The 26,352-nt window shown below is 41.2% G+C and overlaps 1 long non-coding RNA gene across 1 annotated transcript in view; it reads right to left on the bottom strand.

Annotated features, from left to right (window-relative positions):
• Positions 1 to 26,352, bottom strand: part of LOC116570745 — a 190,196-nt gene that overhangs the window by 139,563 nt on the left and 24,281 nt on the right. The gene's annotated exons all lie outside the window — the stretch shown is intronic.

Raw genomic sequence — 26,352 nt, 5'->3', positions numbered from 1 at the left:
AGATGCCTGACCTCTCTGAGCCTCGGGTTCCTCATCATAAAATGAAGACTCTATCAGTACCTAAGTCAAGGGACTGTTGTAGGAATGAAGTAAGCCAAAATGTTTGGAACCATGCGTGGCACAAGAACTGGGGTGCTCCCAACTATTATTATTATCTGCTGTCCAGAGTGGTTACTCTCATAACCAAATAAAATAATAATAATGATGATGATGATGATGATGGGTTCCAGGACAGTTTAGTTAATGCTGACAAAGGGCTGAACTATCATTTTTCTATACTCTAACTGTATTAAATACATAGTTTGGTGTCTGACCTATGAACAGCCAAACTGGTAAAAAAAAAAAAAAAAAAAAAAAACTTTAGTTCAAGTTAGAAAGTGTTTTTGAAACGTTTCAGGATTCAAGAGGACAGAACATAATGCAGTATCTGTATTAGCTCGTTTCTTACTTTAAAAAAAAAAAGGAATGTCTGTTCCTTTAACATTTAAGAAAATGAACAGAACTAATCAAAAGGACCGCTTTTCCCTATTACACCACTGTCCATACAACAGCCAGAACAATCCTCTAAAACAGAAATTAGATTTTATCATCCCCCAATCCAAACTCCTTTCTATGACCAGCAGGGCCTTACCATATCTTGCCCTGGAGTCCTCTCCAGATAGATCATCTCACTTTCCCCTTCTACCTCTCAACCGTGCTGTCCTTATTTCTCACAACCGTCCAGGTCTTCCCATCCTCAGACTGTTAAACCTGCTATTCCCTTTGCCTGAACACTTTTCTCTGTGGGCTACTCCTGCCCTGCATTTAGGATTCTACTCCATGCCACCTCCTTAGAGAGAGTTCGAGGATCCCTCTTTTTAAAATAGCTCCTCAGTTTCACCGCACTCCCTTATCTGACTTTATATTTATAGCACTTTTCAAGAACTCGATTGGTTTGTTTTTACTTCATTCTTGCCCCACTAGCATAGAAACTCTCCTGGCGTAGAACTGGGTGTTTCTGATCCTCTGCTAAATTTCCAGTGCCCAGAAAAATACCTGGCCCAAAGGAGGGAATTCAGAAATCTTTACTGAACGAAGGAAGGAATAAATGATGAGGAATTCACTTTCTCCCAAGACAGGCTGTTCCTTCGATCCCTCAACTGAAAACTGCCTGCCTCATTTTTCATGCATTGGATCTTGGCGTTCCCAGTTTCCTGGAAAAATGAAACAAATACACACCCTTATTTGACATGATAACTATTTGTTGAATAAATGCATGGGTGGATGGGTGGATGGATGGATTTTTATCTAAATCCATGATATATCAGAGTCTTTATACACCGTTCAGCCTTTCTGGTTCAAGTAAACAAGGACTCAGAAACAACTACAATTCTTTTCATTCTTTTAGACCTCATCTGTCATCGCTTTTGTCACTATTTTTTAATAAAAAGACACAGGCTTCAGGTGATCACTGACTGACCAGAGGTCTCCCGTGTACTGTCGGACCTCAGGAAAACATACCTGAGTATTTTCCACGTACAGAAAACTGTTACCATGATACTCTCCCCCCACAAGTCTATAATATATTTTTCTTGTACCAAATGAGTTTTCTGCTTTCATCTCCCACCTTCTCCATAGTGTCCAGTCACTGTCTCTACTTCAATTCCCCTGTTCTCATCAAAGGAGCTTCTACCCTGCCCCTCACCGGCTCCCCCCATGCATGCCACATAGCCCCCACCCTCATTTTTCACCACAGGGCACTAGAAGTGACAAGTCCTCATCTTCTCCCCCAGGTTCCACCCACCTCAGAGCCTGCCTCAGCAACGCTGCAAGTGATCAGAGTCCCATGTTCCGACGCCATCCATCAAAAGCCCATCGGCGCGTCCCAGCTCTGCAGAACGATTTGCACTCATTTTGGTTTTACAAGAAAACTAACCATGTAGAGTATTTGAGGTGAGATGAAAGAAGAAAAATGGTTTCCAATTCAGTCCCAAAGTCTAATCAGGAAAGGGAAGGAACGCCTGCCAGAGAAGATGTGACATTGCCTGGTGATATTCTAGATGGAAGACACTGCTCAAGGTTGACATTCTTTACCCAAGAGATAGTAAATAGTGGCTCAGAACTCAGGGCTGTCCTTGAACTGTGGTTCTTGCACTGCTTTCTCCACACATTCCATATTCCTGTTACATACACTCCCAAAGTACCCACACACATACACACTCACCCATGGGTACACACATGTACCCATTAGTATACATATACCCATAGTACACAGGCACACCCCTACAGACACACACACACACACACAGATATACACACACAAATCCATAGTACACAAACTCCCACACACCCATGCGTATACACACACCCAGAGGTATACACACAGCCATGGTACACACACCCCCATTCACAGGTAAACACACATACCCATGAGTACACACACCCCTACAGGTATACTCACACCCATGGTACACACACCCCACACAACCATGAGTACACACACACACACGTGTATACACACACCCATGGTACACCATGGGTACACATACACAGACACACATTCCCATGGGTGTACACACACCCATAGTACACATATACAGCCCCACAGTACACGCACACACTCACCCACAGGTACACATACATAGACCCATGAGTACACCCACACAACACAACCCCCCATGGATACCCCCATGGATATACATACACAAATCCATGAGTACACACCCTCCAGGTACACACACATACACACACACCGGCAAACACATTTATCTTGCTCCCCTTCTAGCCCTCTCACCCTCAGCATAATATCTGGCCCATCATAATTACAGCTGACACTTACCATCTAACAGACCCTGCACTAAGCATTTTATAAACAGGACCCCACTTAACCCTTCCCACCACACTTTGAGTACAACTTATTATCTCCGTTCTACAGAAGAGGGTGCTTGCCCAGGTTTCTCTCTCTCACTTATTTCTCTTGTTTACCTAGCACAACTATGCAAAGAAGCTATTACTGACCACATTGTTTGGACAAGGCAACGGAAGAGCAAGGAAACGGAACAACTGAATAAGCGAGGCCACCCATCTGTAAGTGTCGCAGGATGGACTCAAAATCAGGACTCCGACTCTGCCACCCATGCTTTCTCTTCTATATGCTGCCTGCTTCCCAAAAGTAAACTGTCCTACAATATGCAAAACCATACAAGGTCATGTTCAGAAACATATTTTAATGAAAAATGTAGACGTACACAGATAGCTGGGATGAGTTAGGGACTAGAAATGATATTACTTTAACTGTGACTTTCTGCAAACCACTTAGAGCACAAATCATCAAACCTGGCATGGTCTTATGGGAGACCCAGCTTCCAACAGCTGCCTAGGAAGCCAACTTTCTGCCCTGGGCAGATTCAGTTTTTAAGATACCTAGGAATAAATGTACAATGTCCTATTCTGATATATGAGGAAAGATGTGTTTACTTTAAGAACATGCATCTGTGTAAAGTTGCCAGGACTAATATACACATAGAATATTGGGGTGATTTATAAAAACCCACCTTCTTTGCACAATGCCTCCACCCTGCAGAGCAGGCCAAGTGTGCAAGAGTGACACAGAAAGTGGTCACAAAGGAAGGACACTAAGGGAAAAGAATGGACATTTGCGAATTCTGCCATCCGTCTCACCCACTCACCAGCTCTGTACACCAGGCACTAGCAGCCACCATTTTACAGCGGACAATGCCAAAGACCAAATAATAACTAGAGGGGGACGATCGCAGCCTCATCCTGTTGCCCCACTTCTTATGAGTGAAAAGACAGGCATCTTGTCCCAATTCCAACACTGGCTAGTTGTGTGATCTGGGGCTAGTCACAAAAGCTCTCTTGACCCCGAGTCGTCTGTCATCCGTCATCTGGCAAAAGGACTCACTGGGTTGGTGGGAGAGTAAAAGGAAATGATGGGTAGAAAACCTCTTTGAAAAAGGACAGAGCACTTCATAAATTTTGGCCTTGCAGGGCACCTGGGGGGCTCAGTCAGTGAAGTGTCTAACTCCGGCTCAGGTCATGATCTCAGGGTCCTGGGATTAAACCCCATATCGGGCTCTCTGCTCAGCGGGGAGTCTGCTTCTCCCTCTCACTCTCCCTCTGTTCTCTCTCTCTCTCAAATAAGTAAATAAAATCTTAAAAATTTCTAGCCTTGCTGTTCCTTATTCTTCTTTCACAGCTTAGCTCAAAATCATTACCTTTGGGAAGCCCTCCTCCCTGACAAGACTGGACTCCCATAGCACACCTAATTTGAGTCACAGTTTTCCATCTGCGCACTGGTTGCATGGTCTGCCTGCCCCCGCAGCCCATAGCTCCATGAAGGTAAAATAAAAGCCGCCTATTTTGCTCAGCATTATGAGAACCCCAGGCCTTCACACCACAACCAGCACCTGGTAGGCATGAAATAAATGTGTGGATTAAATGCATCAATATAGCAGTATTAAAAGTGTACATTTATATAATCATGAAGTACACAATTTTTAAAACTCAGAATTACACAAAGAAAAATCAGCACCCTGTTTATTACCTCGAATCCATACTTCGAGTTATCCTAACCATCTAGGACTTAAAGGTAAAAAAAAAGTTTCTACCATGTGGAAAATGACGGTCATAAAGTCCACACATTTAACTCTACCCTCAAGCCATCATTCTGACAACTGGGTGTAATATAAGGCAGGCGATGACAGCAGCGGGACACCTGACAGCTGGTGAAGTGACAGCCAACAGTGGCAGAAGGAGGCAGTGTAGGAGTGCAGGCTGGCTCTCCAGCACAGCGTTCTGAGGTATTTCATGTGAAGGCCTTCGGCTCCCACACTCCCAGCGGCCTCTGGGAGACACTGCGTCACCACAGAGGGCCATAGCTGATGTTCAAGGAAGGCCACTGAGTCTTCAATAAAGGGAAATCACGACTGACACAGTCAGAGGATAAAGGGACGTGGTCCGAGATCCCAGCAATGTCTGTGTCTGCTGTGGTGCAAATAAAAACCATTTCAGCTGCAAGTCAACTTCCCGAAAATGGAAAATATCTATGTGCTCCCCAACAGTGACTGCTTTGCTTAAGGGAGGTCTTGGTGAGTACACGCTTTTCACAAGCCAGAGGTTAGGACCCATTATTTGTGTTTACACGCCCTCTCTCAAAAGCCTTCACACTAAAGTCTTATGAGTGATTCCCCAAAACACACCTCAGGGTATCACAATATTTTCTAACACAAATGACCTAAGGAAGATACAGGTCAGACCCCATCTCTCCTTACCAGCTCGGAAAACCTACTACCAACTAACAAGGTAGCAAGGGGGGCACCTGGGTGGCTCAGTGGGTTAAGCAACTGCCTTCAGCTCAGGTCATGATCTCAGGGTCCTGGGATCGAGTCCTACATCGAGCTCTCTGCTCGGCAGAGAGCCTGCTTCCTCCTCTCTCTCTCTCTGCCCTGCCTCTCTGCCTACTTGTGATCGTTCTCTGTCAAATAAATAAATTCTTAAAAAAAAAAAAAAACAAGGCAGCAAGGGGAGTGGGGGCGGGGGAGCCCAAAGGCAGAGGAGAGGGGCATGGCCATGAAGATGAAACTGATCGTTTGCAGATTCAAATACAGACAGAGAGCTAATTGGTACACTGTACAGACTCATAGAAAGTCTGCAAAAGCCAAGGTGGGAGAGAAGTTCACTCTTGGTTAGAATTCAAGCATTCACTCACATATTCAGTTTACTAGTTGTTTAACCTTAGGCAACTCACGTAACTGCTCTGCACTCAGTTTCCGGGCTGTTAGGATTTCGGGGAGGATTCAGCAGGGCATCTATGCAAAGAACAGCAGCTGGGCTTCAGATAAGCTATTTAAGCACAAGCTACTGTCCTGAGGACTTCGCCATGGCCGTTACTGAGCTCTGTGCCGCACACTAAGCCACACACGGTAGCTGGAGCAGGGAAGAAGACAGACAACGAACAAACAAAAACAATAATTAGAGCTGTAGACAAGGGAAGGAAGAAAATAAATAGGTTGCTACAGTACAGGAAATGGTGATGAGGAGGCTGCCTTCACGAGAATGCTGGGGAAAATTCTCTCGAGGAATTAATATTTAAGAGAGGAGAAGTCAATTGTTCTAACCCTAGGAGGAAGCTTATTTCCAGTCCAAGAAACAGTAAATGCAAAGACTTCAGGAGCAGAGAGGGAGGAACAGAGCACATTCTAAGAATGGTCAAAAAGGCCTTATGTGACTGAAGCTGAGGAAGCCAAAGGGAGAACGAAGTCCAAAAAAGCTGGAAGGGAGGCCAAGAAGAAGGGAATGCTAAAGATTCCATCCCAGGGCGCCTGGGTGGCTCAGTGGGTTAAAGCCTCTGCCTTTGGCTCAGGTCATGATCTCAGGGTCCTGGGATCGAGGCCTTTATCTGGTTCTCTGCTCAGCAGGGAGCCTGTTTCCTCCTCTTTCTCTCTCTCTCTGCCTGCCTCTCTGCCTACTTGTGATCTGTCTGCAAATAAATGAATAAAAAAAAAAAATCTTAAAAAAAAAAAAAGATTCCATCCCAATACCGATGCACCCCAATGAAGTCCCACGGCCCTAGGACCTAACTACGGATGAGCAGGGCCCCCTCCCAACCTCCCTTCTCCCTCCCCACCTCTCCAATTTACTTAATGTGACAGCAATACTCATATTACTGGACCACACCCAGGAGTCCTTATTATATTATTACCTTCTACGTAAGTTACTTAAATAAATAATACACTCCTAAAGGTAAACATTATCTGTGACCATTTTGTGAATATCTTATTTTGAATGAGAAGAGGTTAGGGAAAAGAGCCGACATTTATCCAGCCCCTTCTGTGCATCAAGCACTATTACTAGATAGGTTCAATCATCTCATTCTCACAGCAGCTAAATAAGGAAATTATCTCCATTTTATAAGAAAAGATACTGAGTTTAACATCAGAGATGTGACATCAATTGCCCAAGATGGCCCAGCTCATGGCAGAACTTGGATTTGAATCGAAATCTCTCTGGCTCTACCATTCATTCCAGTCACAGTTATTCATTCAAGATTAAGCCCTTCCCATGACAGGTTTCATTTACTCAGTTCATATCCATTTCCCTTTGACGTTTGACATTTTGCCTTTCCTGGGACCAGGAGCGTCGCCGCTGAGAGCTAAAACACTGGCAGACCCAGTTGGGCAAGGCTGATACTAAGTTTGCTGGAAATCATGTAAAGATTTCTTGTAAAGATGCCACTAAAAGATCCATAGGAGCTACTCCAGTTAGGACTTGTTTAAAAATAAGCATTTTACTATGAAAAGAGAAGTTTAGAGCTCTTGAACACCTTGCAAATAGAAAACTAATTTGCCTTATCAATTTTGTCCACTGTACTTGATCCTTGGGATCATTTGTGAGGCACTCTATCAGCCTCACTTACATTATAGTCTTTTATCATATGGATGCAAGATATATTTCTTGCTGTCAAAACTAATCAAAGCATCTAAAGAAACCAAAGCAACCTTATTTACTTCCTCAGAGATCAAAGCAAATGTCTTCCTGGGTTTTTCTTTTTTTTTTAATATATATAAGTTAATTTTTTCTTTGGCTGCACATCAAGGCACTTAAATTAAGAACAATATATCTTCATTTCACACGTTGGTTGATATCCTTTAAATGTTTGCTTTTAAAAAAAAGGCGAATTCAAGTCTAAAGCTGGCAAAAATGGGCACTGTATTATTAACAATTTAAATCAAAGTTTAATGCTTTTGTCATCACAAAGACACGGATCCCACATTATAATAACCTTTGGCAAATGAATAGTAAACTAAATGTAGGCTTCCGAGACAGCTAATCCTAAAAGGTATGTTACAGATGAGAGTAGTTAAATATACCTATTATTGATATATGCTCTCATTCCAATATAGGGGAGGGATAGAGGTTGTTTAATTTTAATGTCCCCAGAGGTTGACTTTGCTCGTAACATTTATAAAATATTGAAAGACAAGAAATGGTACAGATGTGAATTCCGCAGTTGGCTTTTTCCAGTTGCCCTTGAAAGCAGCTGCCATAAATCTTAGATGAAGCCAAATAAGGCTGATGATTTTGATCTTCAATTCATTCTTTTCTATCCTTCAAAAGGTAAATGATCCTGATGGAATTAGAGCTAAGCGGAATGGCTTTCTTCTGTGAGGTGCATAGCCAATGGTGCGCTCCGCCATCATTAGCAGAGTGGAGCCAGGTTCCCCGTGCGGCCGTGCATGTGCACTCGAGCTTGAACGGTGCGTGGAGGGAAAAAGACACTTAAACACTGAGCTCAGAAACCTTCCATTTCCCCTCCCCAGTCCCCCCCGCCCCTTCCTTTCACTTTCCCTTCTATGTCGGCTCAGCAGAAAGCCAGTGTGAGCTGAACGCGTGAGCCTCAAACACAGAGCTCTGTCACCAATTCCTGGATTGGTATTTGAAAAAGTCTCAACAAAAGATTTTTTTTTTTTCAGTCTGACCCTGAAAAGAGTACTACTACAGAAAAGTTGTAGGAGAAGCAGGATTTCAGGCGGTCTGAGGGTTCCCTGACAGAAAAGACTGGGGGGCCTTTCCGTGAAAACATAGAAATCAGATGAATCTTCCACATCCCTATGGGAGAACGCAATGTCATTTTCCTAAGTCCCCCTCAGTCATACAGAAGACATCGTATCCTGTCATTAGGGATGGCAATAAATGTATTTGTGTGGGTTTGCAACTCTGCTCCAGACCGCAAGGCAAATCCAGTTAAAACAACCACAGAGAGAATCATCTATCTTCATAAATTCAGTTGCAAAGAGAAATTCATCATGTTTACTGTCTTTAAGAAAGGAGCGAGTCTTGTAATAAAATGTTCTCTGGTCCAGATTCCTTGTATTTATAGGCTTCTTTTCTTTCTGCCTTTCACAGAGCATGGCACATTCTAAACCACGGGCTGTCCCTTCATTAACATAACGTAATAAGTAAGTTATGTGTCTTGAAATGAAGAACGTGCTTGGAGAGGGTGAGGAAGGGGCATCCCTCCCTCGGTAACTGACATCCCCGAAAAGCCTCATGTATAAGAAACTGCAAAAAAAAAAAAACAAAAAGAGAGAGAGAGAAGAAAAAAAGGGACAGAAACTGCAGAGTTGAACATTTTGAACCAAAATGCAAAAAAGACAAAGGGCCTTTGTGAAGATATACCCCACCCTTTTCTCCTCCCTGACTCCAAAATACAAACAGTTTGGGGTGGGAGGGTGTTCACTCATTCGACAAACATTTATTGAACACCACTCTGCCCCAACCGTTTGGAAAATAAGAATATAAAAAGAATGAAATGACTCAGGAACAATTTTTTTGCTTGTTTTACTTTGAAGCATGTTGCCAGTGCAGGCACACACAACTGTACACTCTCGCGATATCAAACTGATCACTTTTGTAGGAAAAGCGACCCAGAAGGGTCATTTTAGGCCCATTGTGGTCTTTTTCTCCCTCTCTCTCTGGACCACAGAAAAATGATAGCAAATGTCGAAAGGTAATGTAGAAGCCAGAGAAGTTCAAGGGCCGGAAGAATGTCTCTGAGCCACAGTGGTCTTTGAGCACTTTACGGCCCATTTGTCAGAAGCGTTGAGAGATGTCCCTTCACTTTGTCCTTTCAATTGCATAATTCCATCAATTCTGCTAGCACCCTCAAACATTTATATTACCTTTCCTTTACGGCCTAACTGGCCTGACTTTAAATGATTTTCGAGGAGTGGAGTATTTTTGAACTCAGCTTCTTTCGTGTCCACTTCTTTTGTGTGTGTGTGTGTGTATCACAGTTTTCAAATGAGGATAAAACTAAATTCAGAAAGTTAGTGGGACAGAGTAAGGGCTCTGGAGTCCAAATGCCTGGGTTTGAATTCTCTCTTATTAGCTCTGAAGCTTTGGAAAATTACTTAACCCATGATAGCTCACTTTCTTTACCTATAAAGAGCAGTGCCAATACTTACCTCACAAAATTACAATGAGAATTAAATGATATAAAACTTCTAAAACACCTGGATGAATACCTAGCATACAGTAAGTACACAAGAATCCAAACTGTTGTTGCAGGCTCATAATTTTAAATTTAGTTCCCAACAGGTAAGGGGGAAAAAAAAAACAATAACAAAAAACCTTGTGTTATTTGAAAACATTTTTTAAAAGACATTTAGAAAAATGCATGCATATAAATTTTAAGAACCAATTTGGCAGATAACTCTCATATCATTGTATGACAGAGCTAGTAAAATGGAGGGTCCAGGGAGACCTGTGAATATCATGTTTCTAGCGTTTTAGTGTGGTCTCTGACAATTAAGGTAACCAAAATACTCTTCAGTGAAAGCAGAATACTTTTGAGCATGAAAGGAGATACACCTTAATTAGGGGTAAACAACACGTGTAAACCAGAATATAACCATGTAAACTGGGACACTCCTACACACACCAGTCCAGATAGTTATCCTGCCTATAACAAGGCAATGAGCTTGGGTGTCTAAGTTGACTTCTGTCTAGTTAAACAATCATAGCCCAAAGGAGATGATCTGTACCATCCCCTGGGGCTCTGTCTTCCTATCTCTTTAGCATTTTTATCAATGACCTGGGTAAAGATATAGACAGCCTATTAATCAAGTTTACAGATAGCATAGGCTGGGACTGAAGAGCTAATATGAGAGATGTCAGAATGCAGGTTTAGAATGATCTTTAAACTGGAACATTAAAGCAAAGCCAAATCAATAGAATTTTCAAGGAATAAATGCAGAGTCCTCCTTTTAGATTCAAAACAATCAATTGCACAAATGGGATGCAGAAAAGGCTAACAAACCCTTGTATGAGTAATATTTTAAAAATGCCAAGGGGTTTGGAGCAACCATAAGCTTACTAGGAACATTGAAAAGGCTATTGAGTGAGACAGTACATTTGCCCTCTTTTGTACCAGGGAGCTGTAATAGAACCAATAGACTAAAAAGTAAAAAATCAGTGAAGCAAATCTAGACCCTGAGAAGGTGGCATTGAGGAGACGAGCCCAGATGATCCCTAGGGCCTCTTCCAATACTAAATTCTGACGAATTTCTGTATCTTGCTTCACACTCCAGCCCTCCTACCAGGCATGCCAATCACGCAGACCAGTAACATTGACTAAACTTTAGGAGTTCACAAAGACCAAGATCTAGCATCTTTTCTTTCCACCATAAGGATGCACCTTCCTTCCGGGTGGACCATCACTCCCTCTTCTTTGTTCCCAAAGCACTTAGGGAACTTGTCTCCATCTCTTAGCCCTTAACACACAGACTGGAAAAGACATGTTCTCATTCTGCCTTCTAACCCCAAACAGGGAGCTCCCCAAAAGGCAGAGCCCGGCTCTTGTCAGTACTCATTTGTATGAAGAATAAATGGTAAGATAAAGAACAAATAAATGAATGGGTGAACATAAATCTATACTCTCCTGTCTTTCTTAGAGGGTATTTCTACCATCACTGTTTGAAAAAGCCTTTTCCAATGAAACAAGATGGGACGGGGCAGGGGGACAAACTATGAGAGACTCTTAATCTCAGGAAACAAACTGAGGTTGCTGGAGGGGAGCGCAGTGGGAGGGACAGGGCAGCTGGGTGATGGACACTGAGGAGGGTATGTGCTGTGGTGAGTGCTGTGACTTGTGTAAGACTGATGAATCACAGACCTGTACCCCTGAAACAAATAATACATTATATGTTCATTTTTTAAAAAAAAGATAAAAGAAAAAGCCTTTTCCAGAAAAGGAAAAGAAAAATGTAGAGTGGACTTAGGCAGACTTCTGCTTAAAATGTCCCCTGAACCTCGTATAATTCAATCTAAGTGTTCTCCTCTATGGAATCAAAAGTTCAATTCTCTCACAAATTACACTCTAATGCAACTATTTCCCCTCTATATAGACTCTCTTTTACAAGTGAAACAAACGCATGGTGATAAGAAAGCTAATGTTTCTGTTGTATTGCTTTTTACAATTTAAAGCAATGATGACCAAACACACACTTCCCTTGGAATATCGGGAAAGGGTCACACATACACTTCCCCAGTGAGTTAGTTATTGTAGTTGTAAAAACCAAACCCTCTGCAACCTACAGTAACACTGATTTAAGGCCCAATTCTCTGAGCACACAATATAAATCCTTCCAGCCAAATGTCCACTGATCTGGAACTAGAATCCACAAGACAATCATCTTCAAAGAATCTTATAGTGCAACTAATGTAATGTAATAAATTTAAAAGACCAGTTTGCTTTTTCCTGCTTCTGCCACAGTGGAAAAAAACAACTGCAAAATGACATGAACCGAGAATATTGCAAAATGGAGTTCAATCAGTAATATATATATTTTTCAAATACCACTAATTTGGATATCTGAGGGTTTTTTTTCTTCTCCAGTTGTTTTTCAAGAGTGTTACAAAATTACACAGGCTGCTAAGACACCCATATCTATGGTCCGATGATATATACAATAATATTGATGTCTGATAATATCAACTATTTATCACACCACAATTTCTTGGGTTTGGCTACCATTAAGCATCTGTTAAACTTTTCATAAGCCCCACTGACAAATGACTGATTTGATTCCAGTTGTTTAATTTTAACTGACCACCGGTACAGTCCTTTCTTTAACCTAATCTTTTTCTTCTTTTTTTCTTTTTCTTTCTTTCTTTCTTTCTTTCTTTCTTTCTTTTTTTTTTTTAATTCTGGCCAAGAAAAAGAAAAGTGCTTTAATCCTCTGCTTAATCTTTAAATAAAATGTTCAGTGATCTCAGGCAAACAATAAGTCATAAAGTAGACACAGTGATTCAGCCAGTAATCTATGGGCACATAGATCATCCTGCAATGGTACATTAATCATTACACTTAAAGACAGGGCAAAAGGGATGACATTTTTTCAATTGTGTCTGTTGCAACACAGCGACATTCAAGTATTTTTAATCTGGGCCATTTCTGGAAACAGAAATGACTGTATGTTAATCTAGAAACATTTTCAAACCACACCCTGATGAAAGCAGTACCAGAAAGGTAGAACTGTTCCTGCATTTTAAAAGAGGCTTTTGGAAAAAATAGGCAAGAAAATGATAAGAATCATGTCCCTTTCAAAAAAGATTCAATCCTAAAAATAAAAACACTCCATGACAACACCCAAGGTCAACCATCTGCAAACAATATGATCTTTACCAAGTTACTTAATTTCTCTAGCTCTCAATCTACGTATCTGCTGAATGTGAACAACCAGGTCAACCCCAGAGTATGCTCAGAAGGGTTACTGGGTATGCAGGCAAAGTCCCTCATAATGTGCACGGCACATAGTAGGTACTCAAAATATAGTTCCATAGAGCGTATCATGCTTAGCGAAATAAGTCAAGCGGAGAAAGACAACTATCATATGATCTCCCTGATATGAGGAAGTGGTGATGCAACATGGGGGCTTAAGTGGGTAGGAGAAGAATAAATGAAACAAGATGGGATTGGGAGGGAGACAAACCATAAGAGACTCTTAATCTCACAAAACAAACTGAGGGTTGCTGGAGGGAGGGGGTTTGGGAGAAGGGGGTGGGGTTATGGACACTGGGCGGGGGGGGGGGGGGGGGGGGGTGTGCTTTGGTGAGTGCTGTGAAGTGTGTAAACCTGGTGATTCACAGACCTGTACCCCTGGGGATAAAAATATATGTTTATAAAAAATAAAAAATTTTTAAAAATATATAGTTCCAATCATTGTTGCCTTGAAAGTGTTTATCTTAGGCATCCCCTGTGCTTTTGATAAGCTTACACAGATTTCTGCCTCAGCAATGGACAACATACACAAGGACAGCAATAGAACATCAGAAGCCCCTTTCTATCTGGAAGGGTGCCTAGGTAAGAGCCCCTACCCCGTTCACTAAAGCAACCTGGTCTCACACGATGGGACCTAACACGGAATGCCAGCTCCTGGCCCCTGCTCCAATCTGACTGATAGCTCTAAGTGTTCTTTTTTGTTGTTGTTAAAGATTTTACTTGTTTTGACAGACAGAGAGAGACAGCAAGTGAGGGAACACAAGCAGGGGGAATGGGAGGGGGAGAAGCAGGTTCCCCACTGAGCAGGGAGCCCGAGGCAGGGTTCGATCCCTGGACCCTGGGATCATGACCTGAGCCAAAGGCAGATGCTTAACGGCTGAGCCACCCAGGCGCCCCAGCTGTAAGTCTTCTAGTAAACAAAAAGTAACTCCTCCCCACAGAAGGTTCAGGAACGGCTGACCCACTCTATGCCGTTGTTTGTTACGAACATCAAGATGTGGTAGATCAGGGGCACCTAGGTGGCTCAGTGGGTTAAAGCCTCTGCTTTCCGCTCAGGTCATGATCCCAGGGTTCCGGGATCGAGCCCCGCATCAGGAGCTCTGCTCAGCGGGGAGCCTGCTTCCACCTTCTCTCTCTCTCTCTCTTTCTCTCTCTCTGCCTACTTGTGATCTCTGCTTGTCAAATACATAAATAAAATCTTTAAAAAAAAAAAAAAAAGATGTGGTAGATCATGTAGTTCCACCACAGCAATGAATGACCAGCCTCTTTACATTACCTGAGATGATCCCATAATTACGTAGACACAGCCTGTTGTAAACATTCTATGAAAGATAGTGAGATTCCTTTAATAGTTCTTTTTGAGTTACAGAATACTTGTTCATTGCTTTTAACATCACATGGATTATAATATCATATGTTTTAAAGTTAGCAAATTTGTAAAGCTCAAGGCTTTAACCACCATTCTTACTAGAACTGCAGCTTCTGGAACAATCCCCAACTCATTGGTAAAATCACAAGACTTCTGTGGTAAATTCCTAATTTTTTTGGAATCATATTGTATCTCCTAGGTCTGACCTAGAATAAGTTTGAGTCATCCAAAACTGAAAACTGGCCAGTCACTGGTTTACTGAAGCACAAGCCATATCATTTTTCAGTTTCAAAGCATAGAAGGGGTGGGAAACCCAGCCATCTCCAGGCTTTGGAGGGCTATCAGCATTTGGTCATTGACCAAGAGAAGGCTTTGCAGATAACTGAAAACAGTTACAATAGAGAAAAGAGAGAAGTGAGAATTACTGGATTGGGTTAAAGAAACCAAATAAAAAAATAGTTTGGGGTACCTGGGTGACTCAGTGGGTTAAAGCCTCTGCCTTCGGCTCAGGTCATGATCCCAGGGTCCTGGGATCGAGCCCCACATCGGGCTGTCTGCTCCACAGGGAGCCTGCTTCCTCCTCTCTCTCTGCCTGCCTCTCTGCCTACTTGTGATCTCTCTCTGTCAAACAAATAAATAAAATCTTTAAAAAAAAAAAAAGCCTGTAGTTTTGGGATAAAAGTATGGGTGGTTCTAGAAATCCTACAGTGAAGTGAAAAGAAGTGAAATAAGGTATGCAACATAGTTAGCACATGCTTGGCTCAGAGTGAGTACTTAGGAGACAACAGTGACGATGATGATGATGATGATGACGACAACGATACTATGCCTAACAAACTCTAATGCTCCAAGGACTTCCAAGTATAAGGTATATTTTACACATTTGTGTGTTTCTAGTGTCTAGCTCAGTGGCTAGGAAATAGAAAATACTTAGTTATTATCTATGGGGCTGAATTGAACAGAGAATTGCCCCTGACAAGGAATTAAGAAAAGGGAAAAGGCCAGAAAAAGAAAAATCGAAGGGCTCATGGTTAAAATCAAGGTGTGTAAAAAGAAAGTGGAAGAGTTAAATATCAGGCCCCTGTTGAGGAAGGCTCTAGATAAACCCTGCCTACCCGGTAACTAAACATCCCCTCTTTTGAGTTCCGCAATCCCGTCACCTCAGAACATGACATAAAGCACTGTTAAAAACATGGATCTCTTTGCTTTTCAAAGGGTGAAACTCAATTTCCTCAAGCAGGATGAGTCTTAGTAGCTAAGTAGACATTGGGGGTGGGGGGAGAGGTAGCAGGGGTGCAGCGGCTGGGCATTCAGGAATGTTCAAAAGAGTCAATTTTCACAAGGATGACGATGACAACTGACAAGCAAGGGAAGAAATGATGCCCTGCCTTAATCACCACTGTAACACTCCCCATTATCAACAATGACAATCACTAATTTTTTTAGGGATGATTGTGTCCCAAGCTATGTGCATATCTCAGCAACCCAACGAGGTAGATGCTATTACCCTCTTTTAAATGAGGTAAGTAGAGCTTAGACTGACTAAATAACTTCTCACACAGCTGGGAAGTAGAAGAGTCAAGTTTAGACTCTGGGCTGCCAACTCATGACTGAATCGTAGCCATTAACATAAAGCAGCAATCTGTTATTATTCTGCAACACAGTGTACTCATAGATCCCCACATATGCTTTTATTTCCCCACTGTTTCACAGACATTGAATTTGACCACAGGTTTTTTAATCTGGGACCATGGACTCCAGAAAGCAGTTGCTTTAGATTATCTGTGAATTCCCTACAATCAAAAGTAAAATGAAATGAATGTACATTTTCTGGTGAGAAGAGGTTTATTTTTGATAGCTATTTGTTTTAATGAACTCCTGTTTAATAAATGTTTGTTTCTTAAATTTCACACAGGAGTGAAATCATATGGTGACAGCCTCTCTTAAAGGGGTTTGGGACGCAAACACATCCTGAGAACCACTGCAATAGACAATTCCTTCAAGAACAAAGGAGGATTCTTCCCTATCATTCTGTTAAGAAAATGCCTCTTTGGAAATAAGTAAGGTTAGATAAACACGAAGTAGGTATAGATGATGCATCTGAATAAATTTGCCTGTTATAACCCCAAATTTAGAAGTATAGATGAAAATGAGAGAGAGAAAGAAAGGGGGGAAGGTTTTTTAAAAGTTGGGGGTTTTTTTCCTCCCCAAAGAAAAAGCAATGCTATTCAAGGAAAGCCTACCTTGTTTGCTATTCTTAAATTATTGTGAATATTCTGAGGAAGAGAAGGAAACCATTCCACTTGCTTATTTCCAAGTCCATTCCCATTTATGTTAAGAACCATTTAACCGGGGCGCCTGAGTGGCTCAGTGGGTTAAAGCCTCTGCCTTCGGCTCAGGTCATGAGCCCAGGGTCCTGGGATCGAGCCCCGCATCGGGCTGTCCGCTCCGCGGATAGCCTGCTTCCTCCTCTCTCTCTTTCTACCTGCCTCTCTGCCTACTTGTTATCTCTGTCTGTCAAATAAATAAATAAATAAAATCTTTAAAAAAAAAAAAAAAAAAAAGAACCATTTAACCATCAGGCATAGTTCAATACAGGGAACTCTCCAGTGCTGCACTGATAGGACGAATCCCATCTCTCAGCACAGAAAGGGCCCAGGTCATAGCAGCTGGTAGACAGCCTTGCAGACCCATCATGAAGACCTGTGCGGGGTTTCTACTAAGGACCCTGACTGTGAACAATGGAGGACTGTGGCCAGTGACGGCAACAATCCCCTTCAACACCTGCTCTCACATCCATGGGATTCAGCTACCAAGTGTCCTACTCACTGTCTCCACTGTTACCAGGAATAGGGCATTGTAGACATCTTTTTTTTTCCTCCCTGGACTTTTTGTCACGGAAATGGATTACTTTCCACGTCTTTCTTGCCGATCCCTTTCAACCTTCAATTTCCTTTTGGTGAAAAGGTTTTCTGCATACACACACACACACACACTAGCAGTCACACGCAAAGACACATATACTCACACATGCACACGCTCATGGCACAACTGGGTACTATGTTTGTGCCTAGGGAAGATGTTCTCCTGTGGATTAAACTGCTTGTCCCCACGCAACTTCCAGTAGTACCCTGCCTCTCACTTACTTTGACACATTTACCCCTATAGAAAAATTACTTTTTTTTTAGGGGAATCAGGAGTTTTCTCTGAAGGCATGTAGTCAGTTCTGTCCTTTCTCTTTTTTTACATAGGAAAAAAAAAAAAGATTAGGCATAAGCATTTTCGTTCTTATTTTATTCGGGATCAAGAGATTTTTTTTTCCCCATTGAAAAAATAAGATAAAGTGGTTTGGCCTTTCCAATCTCATACCAACCCTGAGGTCCTGAGTTCAACCTTTCTCCAAAAAGAAAAATGTCAAGGCTGAAATGCACCCAATTTCACCTAATTTTCTGTGCTTCACTCTTCAAGAAGATGGATTGAGATGGCTCACCTCACAAAATGGGCACAACTTACTTGAGAAAATAAGAAATGTAAGACCGTGGTTTAAGTAAGTGCACCATTCTGAGGCAGGTTTTAGGTGCTCTGTGCAATTCTCATTTTATAGCTTACCAGGGCCGAGTGTGTAATTATACAGAGCACTCTTTCTATCGGCAAGACCCATTGATCCTTAAGTGTACATTTTCTGGCATCCAATAAACTAGGACGATGAGCGAGCAGGGTTTTCTGCTCCTGGAACAGTGAAGGGCTAATTAGTTGCATTTGCAGATTAATGACTTTCAACTAGAAAGGGCGAATGCAAAGGGATAAGCCACAGCCACAGTGACAGAATGCAAATAAAAGTATTTATAGGGGCAGGAGGAGGGGTGGTGGCCAGGAAGGGCCATCAATTCCTTTTACCCTCTGCACCGTGACACATTCCAATGAGGGAGGGCATTGTGCCAGCCCGACAGCCTTCACCGAAGCTAAGGCATAAACAGAATCTGTTGATAGATACAAGCAAGGCCAAGAGGAGAGACTGAGAAAGAAATTCTCTGCAGAAAGAGCAACAGGGATCAAGAAAGCTCTCCCTCTTCTCGCCCCAGCCAGTCTTTGCCTTCTCTTTGTCAGAGCAGCCTTCAATTTCAACTCGCTCTCCTCCTGCCCTGTCTCTCACCCTCATCTATATAAAGGCTGATGTGATAGCTTGCTAGGAAACTTCCCAGCAAGTACGCAAAATAACGTGCTTAAATTCTCTGTTTAGTCTCATTTCCTGAAATAACATTATGCTTCTGAGTTTGCGTGTCTCATTATTTTTAATCCCATCTCCCACAGAAGTACAAAAGTATTATCTTGTTCCTTTGACTTATTAGGTTAGTCAAAGCAAAGATCTTCCCTCCACTCATAAAATGAAAGGGAAGTCTGGGGTGGGAGTTGCTGCAAGATATAGATCACTTGTTCCCAGTCTTTAGGATGTCACGGACTAAAAATATTTTATATAAAATGGGAGAGATGATGTAGGATTTGAAAATTTTTATAGCCCCAAGTAATTCACTCAAACAAATATTTATTTACCACAATAATCACTGTATAAAAGAATGGGTGCTTTAAAATTACAAATAAGGAAAGAATCTCAGGAAATAAGATAGATCTTTGTTTTAAATACATTTTGCTTGATAAAAAAATATCCTACAAGTAATTATATGTTTCATTTTGCCATCTAGTGCTAGGACCAACTTTCTGACCAGAGTACAGAGCCCACTGTTGTTTAACCCTAGTTAAATGAGGATCCTTAGGATACTGGTGTGGGAATGTAAATGCCATTCCTTTGAGCCAGCCTTTCCTCATCCAGACCCCATCTCTAGACAAGGTTATGACCCTCTTATAAATTCGCATTGCAAACTGCACTTTTCATGCATTTGCACTTATCACAACTGTCATAAACATATTTTTGTTTGTTTTCTATTCCACTCTTTGTTCACACTCTCTCCAAGATTCAACATAATGCTTTCCCATAATAGGCACAAAATAGACTTTTTAAAAATTAGATGAACTAAGAAACTCATTCTAGTTTCTACACTGCCATTTACCAGTCAGGTGACCTTCGGTAAATCATTTAATCAAGCTACTTCTTGCCTTGGTGAGCTTGTTTGGAGGAGCAAATCAGATTTTCATGGCAAACAGCTATGTTAACTGCAAGACTCCAGGTAGTTACAATTTACCAACGAGAACAACTGATAAGTAAGAGTCTTCTCATTTTTCAGGTTATATTACTCCACCTGAACACTTCTGTTATTTGTCTTTTGCATAAGTCTTGTCAGTTAAAGTTCTCCCACCAATTAAATATCACACCAGATTAGACCTCAAATTTCTAAAAGACAGTAAAAAGAACACGAGGCTAATCAAAATGAGACATCAGCTCACACAAGTCAGAATGGCGAATATCAAAAAGACAAGGGTTGGTGAGGATCTGGAGAAAAAAGAACCATCAGGACCATTGGTGGGCATGTAAAGTGGCGTAGCTACTATGGAAAAAATATGGAGGTCCTGCAAAAAATCACAAATAGAATTACCATATGATCCAGTAATCCCATTTCTCAGTATTTATCCCCCAAAAACAAAAACACTGATTTGAAAATATATATGCATCCCTATGTTCATTACAGCATTATTTATAATAGCCAAGGTATGGAAACAACCTGAATGATGTCTATCTGTAGATGAATGCATAGAGAGTATGTGGTATGTATATGTATGTAGATGTGTGTATATAGATGTATAAACACACACACACACACACACACATCCATGCATACAATGGAATACTACTTTGTCACAAAAAGGAATGAAATTTTGCCATTTGCAATAACATGGATGGATCTAGAAGTGAAATAAGTGCAATAAGTCAAAGAAAAATATGATTTCAATTATATGTGGAATCTAAAAAACAAAAAAAACAAGCAAGCAAAACAGAAACAGACTAATAAATATGGAGGACAAAATGGTGATTGCTGGGGCTGGGGGGTTGGTTAGCCAAATAGGTAAAGGGTTTTAAGAGGCACAAGCTTCCAGTTATAAATAAGTCTTGGGGATGAAAAATACAGCATAGGGAATATAATCAATAACAATGTGATGATTTGTATGGTAACCAATGGCAACTACATTTATCATGGTGAGCATTTTCTAATGTATAGAATTGTTGAATCACTACATTATACAGCTGAAGGTAATATAAAGTGTCAACTATGCTTCATTTGTTTAAAAAATTCACAAGACTGGATACAAGGCAACCTGATTCCAGTTCCTGCTCTTCCAAAAATAGCCTTAGCATCCGCTTTGGTTCTCAGTTTCTTCATCAATAAAATGGAGGACACAGATCAGTCCCAAAACTCCAGTCAGTAGGAATGGTTTCACTGGGACAGTTAAATGGGAAATGAGCACCATTCAAGGACTTTACTCTATGCCACTGAATAAACATTCCTGAGCATTTGCAATTTGTAAGACACTTCCACATAATGTAACTCACTTTCAGTGATTCCAAATAAGATCGTTTAATTATAGAAAATTTTATTAAAAGGGAATATTATTCCATTCTTCAAACTATATTTGATTATCTTTCCAGTATAGATAACTTGAGCCATCTATCGAATCACTTTACTTTGTTTTCTAACATTTCCTCCAAAATTGGTATTCCTTACAAAGACTTTTGTTTTTTCTGAACTGATGCTATCCATGAGAATAGAAAGTTGAAGTTCTTCAAATTCAATTCAACAAATGTTGGCTGAGTGCTATGAAAGAAAATTATATCAGATCAGTTAAATAGGCAAGGGAGACCTTATTTAAAACTATTGCAATAAGAGAGGGATTGAACTGAATTCCTCTAAAAGAGTGGGAGGATTTTTGAAGTTGGGGTGACCTAATGGAAAAGTGCTGGAAGTTCTTGGTGTGGTCAATTGATTAGGCCACCTATGTTTGCTAATTGTTGATCATCAGTGTTAGGCTTCTACCCTCCCACAGACACTGGGAGGTAGGGGCCCTATCATTCTCGACGATTACATTTCCAAGGGATGGCTCCCAGGCCCTTGAGAAAGACATTCCTAGATTGTAGATTTAGATCTCAAAAGGACAAAGAAAGAATGCACTTAAACTTTCCTAAAATAAATGCTCTAAGGAAAGGGAAGTTGGGGTACTATAATCAGAAAATCATCTAGGGGTGCCTGGGTGGGTCAGTGGGTTAAAGCCTCTGCCTTCGGCTCAGGTCATGATCCCAGGGTCCTGGGATGGAGCCCCGCATCGGGCTCTCTGCTCAGCAGGGACCTGCTTCCCCCTCTTTGTCTCCGCCTACCTCTCTGCCTACTTGTGATCTCTCTCTGTCAAATAAATAAATAAATCTTTAAAAAAAAAAAAAGAAAAGAAAAGAAAAAAGAGAAAAAAAGAAATCATCTACATTTTAGTCAGGCTGAGGGGAATGTTGAGCCTGTGTCTGTCAGTGTTCCCAGGGCTAAACAAGCTACTTGGTAAGACACATGGTCCACTGTCTTCATGAAGTTTACAGTCTTTTGGGCACAGTTTTCCTTATGCCTCACCCAAAAAATATTCATTATGGAGATTTGAGTATCTGCTCTTCCACACAGATAAGCGAACTACATAATCCTGCATCCGTATGGTCCAAATTCTGAAATGTCTTGTAAGCCAACCAGCTCTCTGCTTGCTTGACCAATGGTCTACCCCGGGTCAACTATCTCTCTAGCAATGTGGTTTCTTCTCATGATTGTCTCAAGTCAACAGAGTTTGATGGTAAAGACTGGAGACAGGATCTCAGGCTTGGGTTTAACCAAATTTTTAAGTCGATAATGGTATTTTCTTTTCTTCCCCAAATATAGGTATAAACCATGTAACTGTTTCCCAGTGATATATCCTAACTTCAGGGTTTTCTCCATTCTACTGAAATCCCTCAGCACCTATACTGATTTCCATCCTTGTGAAATATCTGCCCATCAATATTCCACCAAATTTACGAGTGGCATACTGTTGAAGTGTCAGCTTCCTGTGGCATTTTTATTTCTGACACTTGCAAATCCTGTTCTCCCTGGTCTCAGACCTCTCTGAGTCCCGACCTCTTATCCAAGCAGTCTCCAGGCAGTCTCCAGGCACTTTAAATGCCCCCATCTCCCTTTCATTACATTTAATCACATGGTAAATTTAAAAGAGGAGTCCAGATAAAGAAGGCTCGTTAACTTTAATGGGTCACTTTTTATATTTGGGTGAAAGGCCTTAAACCCTTGTAAATTAGGCTGGGATTTATAAACCATGACAAACGTGATGACAAATACTGATTTCCTAGTAAATTCCTTCAACACACTCTATCCCCATGCATGATGAATTGGTAGTGCTGTTTCCTATTATTATTTACACAAATGATTTTGACATTGTCTTGATACGTGGGCAATATACTTAAATCCATGAAAGATCCCACAGATTAGGGTAGAGCCATATATTTCCCTTTTGAATTTGACTTTGACTAAAAAAAAAAAAAAAAAAGGAAAGAAAAAGAAATCTGGTTATACTATACACGGGCATGCATGTACAGAGAATTAAAAACACACTTTATACCCTGTTAAAAAAAAAAAATAAAAGCAGACCAATTTGAGAGAGATTCAGAGTTTCCCACATAACTGCTGAAATTACTGAGACTGTGTGGTTCTATTTCACAAATTATACCTCTGTGGTGAGACTCCTCTTCAAGAAAACTATAGAGATCAATCAGCTCCAGCCATAACGCCCTTAATCCTGCTGTTCGACTTTCATAATTTTCTGCCACCAGTGAGTTATTGCTTGACAAGTGTTTAAATATTATACATTGTGAAGTTTAAATAAAGAAATTATTTACCTGGGAATACAAAAAAAGTGTATTACCAATTATATAGTTCCCTGAACACTTAATCATGCAGCGGAATGGAAAACCCTTCAGGAAATCTGTCCTCTACCATTTCCCCATAATAAAGGGTGTCTCCAGAAATACTCACTTAATCTCTGCCGCGCACTTCAAGCACCTAATCTCACTTTGCAGAGCACTCTGCCACTTCTTGTCATCCAAACAAAATGCAGGTAAATGATGGAAAAGCTGAGCTTAGGCCCTTAAATATTTACTGGCTAGTCTACTCTTAGTAATACATGCTGTAGTGTTAGACTCAATTTCATCCTCGAGTGGTTGGCAGACAATTTGGACAGGCTTACGGAGAAGTGGAGGATCTTTCCCTTGCTTTGCCTTTGAGGAGAAGCGATTCCCTTATCGTAAGTGAATTAGTTTAAAAACTTTCCCCGCTAGTCCAGTGTATCAACAAATGAGTCCAGCCAGCTGCACTGACGGCTCGCTTAAGCCGGCTCTGGGAGCTAATGGGAGAAGCCCAGGCGCGGCCTCCCCTGTGGAATGAGGGTCCCCTCCGCCCCACCGGCTCCCCAATAGATGTGAAATCCTAGCATGGGGCTGTCCATCATTTCCCAAGGAGAAGTTGGTGCAATCAGCTGGACAGAAAACCAACCTGATAAAGCAGTCATTTTCTTTCACAGTGGGGGGTGGGGGGTGCCTGAGGCTATCTTTTTTTTTTTTTTTTTTTAAGATTGTATTTATTTATTTGACACAGAGAGAGACAGCCAGCCCGTAGGGAACATAAGCAGGGAGAGTAGGAGATGGAAAAGCAGGCCTCCCGCAGAGCAGGGAGCCTGATGTGCTCAATCCCAGGACCCTGGGACCTTGACCTGAGTGAAAGGCAGACACCCAAGGACTGAGCCATCCAGGTGCCCCTGAGGCTGTCCTTAAAACAGAACCATTTCCAAGGTCAGGTGGGTCAGGGCACAGGGCTCTGACTACAGGTGGTGGCAGAAGCTTCCCCAACCTCATGGTGGCTAGTTGTCTGGGTTTTTATTAAAAGTCAGAAGGAGTTGAAAAGTCCCCTTGAAGCATGATTTTCATTCTTAAAGGGGAATAAATCTATACCTACTAACATATGTATAGGGATTAAAAATATAAAAGGGATTAAAAATATAAAATTAAATTGGGGCGCCTGGGTGGCTCAGTGGGTTAAAGCCTCTGCTTTCAGCTCAGGTCATGATCCCGGGATCCTGGGATCGAGTCCCGTATCGGGCTCTCTGCTTCAGCAGGGAACCTGCTTCCTCCTCTCTCTCTCTCTGCCTGCATCTCTCCTACTTGTAATCTCTGTCTGTCAAATTTAAAAAAGAAAAAAAAGAAAAAAAATCTTTAAAAAAATATATATAAAATTAAATAAAAAGAAAATCCCACTTACATTTCTAAACTATACATGTGTGTTATGTACATGTATACGTATGTATTTTTATTTCTATATTTGTATGTATCTCCGAGAGAGAGAGAGAGAGAGTGTGTGTGTGTGTGTCTGTGTGTGTGTGTACACAAAGAAAAAACTCTGGATGGGTCTAATTTCAACTATTACTAGTGGTTACCTTGAGGAATGGGATTTAGGCAATAAAAAAGAGAAAACCAGGAATTTTGCTATGAATGTTTGCAAGAGTAGAACTTTTTACAACAAACCTCTATTGCCATTATCATTTTTAGTGTTATTAAGAAATGATTCTCCCAGGGCGCCTGGGTGGCTCAGTGGGTTAAAGCCTCTGCCTTCAGCTCAGATCATGATCTCAGGGTCCTGAGATGGAGCCCCACGTCAGGCTCTTTCTGCTCAGCAGGGAGCCTGCTTCCCACCTCTCTGCCTGCTGCTCTGCCTACTTGTGATCTCTCCCTCTCTCTGTCAAATAAATAAATAAAATCTTAAAAAAAAAAAAAGAAAAATGATTCTCCCAGTTATCTCATCTGTGATCGCGCTGGTGACCTTAAGCACTAGGGATCCGCAGTACACTATATACAGGACAGGCAGAGCCTGAGCCTGTTTAAGACAGCAGATAATCTAGCAGAAGAGCTATAGAATACATTGTAGACATAAACAGGAGCCTCCACATGAGGTTTCTGAGATCACATTCTGAATCTTTCCCTGAATGTTCCCGTAGCATTATCAACCCAGCTCTGCACACTTTCCAGCTAATACACTAAATGCATTTAGAGCTTGATCTTATCCATCTCTTTTCAAAACATCTTTTCTCAAATACAACGCATGCTTTACTTGGTATTAGCCTATTGGTGGCTTTGCAAAAATATTTAAAATAGTGTTTTGTTGGGGATGGGGTGGGGGGGTTAAAGGTATTTATGGATAAGAAAAGCAGATTAAACATTCCCAGTCCCAATTCTTCCTCCAGCACATAAGCCCTCTAAGCTTCAGAAAGGCCTGCCCGTCGCTTTTTCAGAAAGCAAAGAAAGGCCCATCATTCCGTAATTACTCTCTTGTGCAGATTGGCACAATATCAGAGCTAACACAACAGAGTACATAAAAGACCAGGTTATAACATCTCTGCTGCCGTAAATTGAAATAATAAACTTCGGCAAACACGAAGGACAGCAAATTCAATTTGACAGTCCTCTCAAAGCAGACTAAGAACAACAGAAGGAAGCTAACTAAATAGGATTAGGATCTATTTTATTAAATTATTACATCAGTGGATAAGGGAATGTGTAATGTAATTCCCCCAAATCATTAATTCAGCATTTACAAAATCATGGTAAGAATCAAATTATCATTATGTTTTACATTCAAAATCACTGATTTTCAGGCTGGAAGGGAGTTTTCTAACTTCTCTA

This window comes from Mustela erminea, chromosome 12 (genome assembly GCF_009829155.1).
Source record: "Mustela erminea isolate mMusErm1 chromosome 12, mMusErm1.Pri, whole genome shotgun sequence".
Lineage (NCBI taxonomy): Eukaryota > Metazoa > Chordata > Mammalia > Carnivora > Mustelidae > Mustela > Mustela erminea.
The sequence above is the reverse complement of the archived record's forward strand: the minus strand, read 5'-3'. Positions and strand labels throughout refer to the sequence as shown.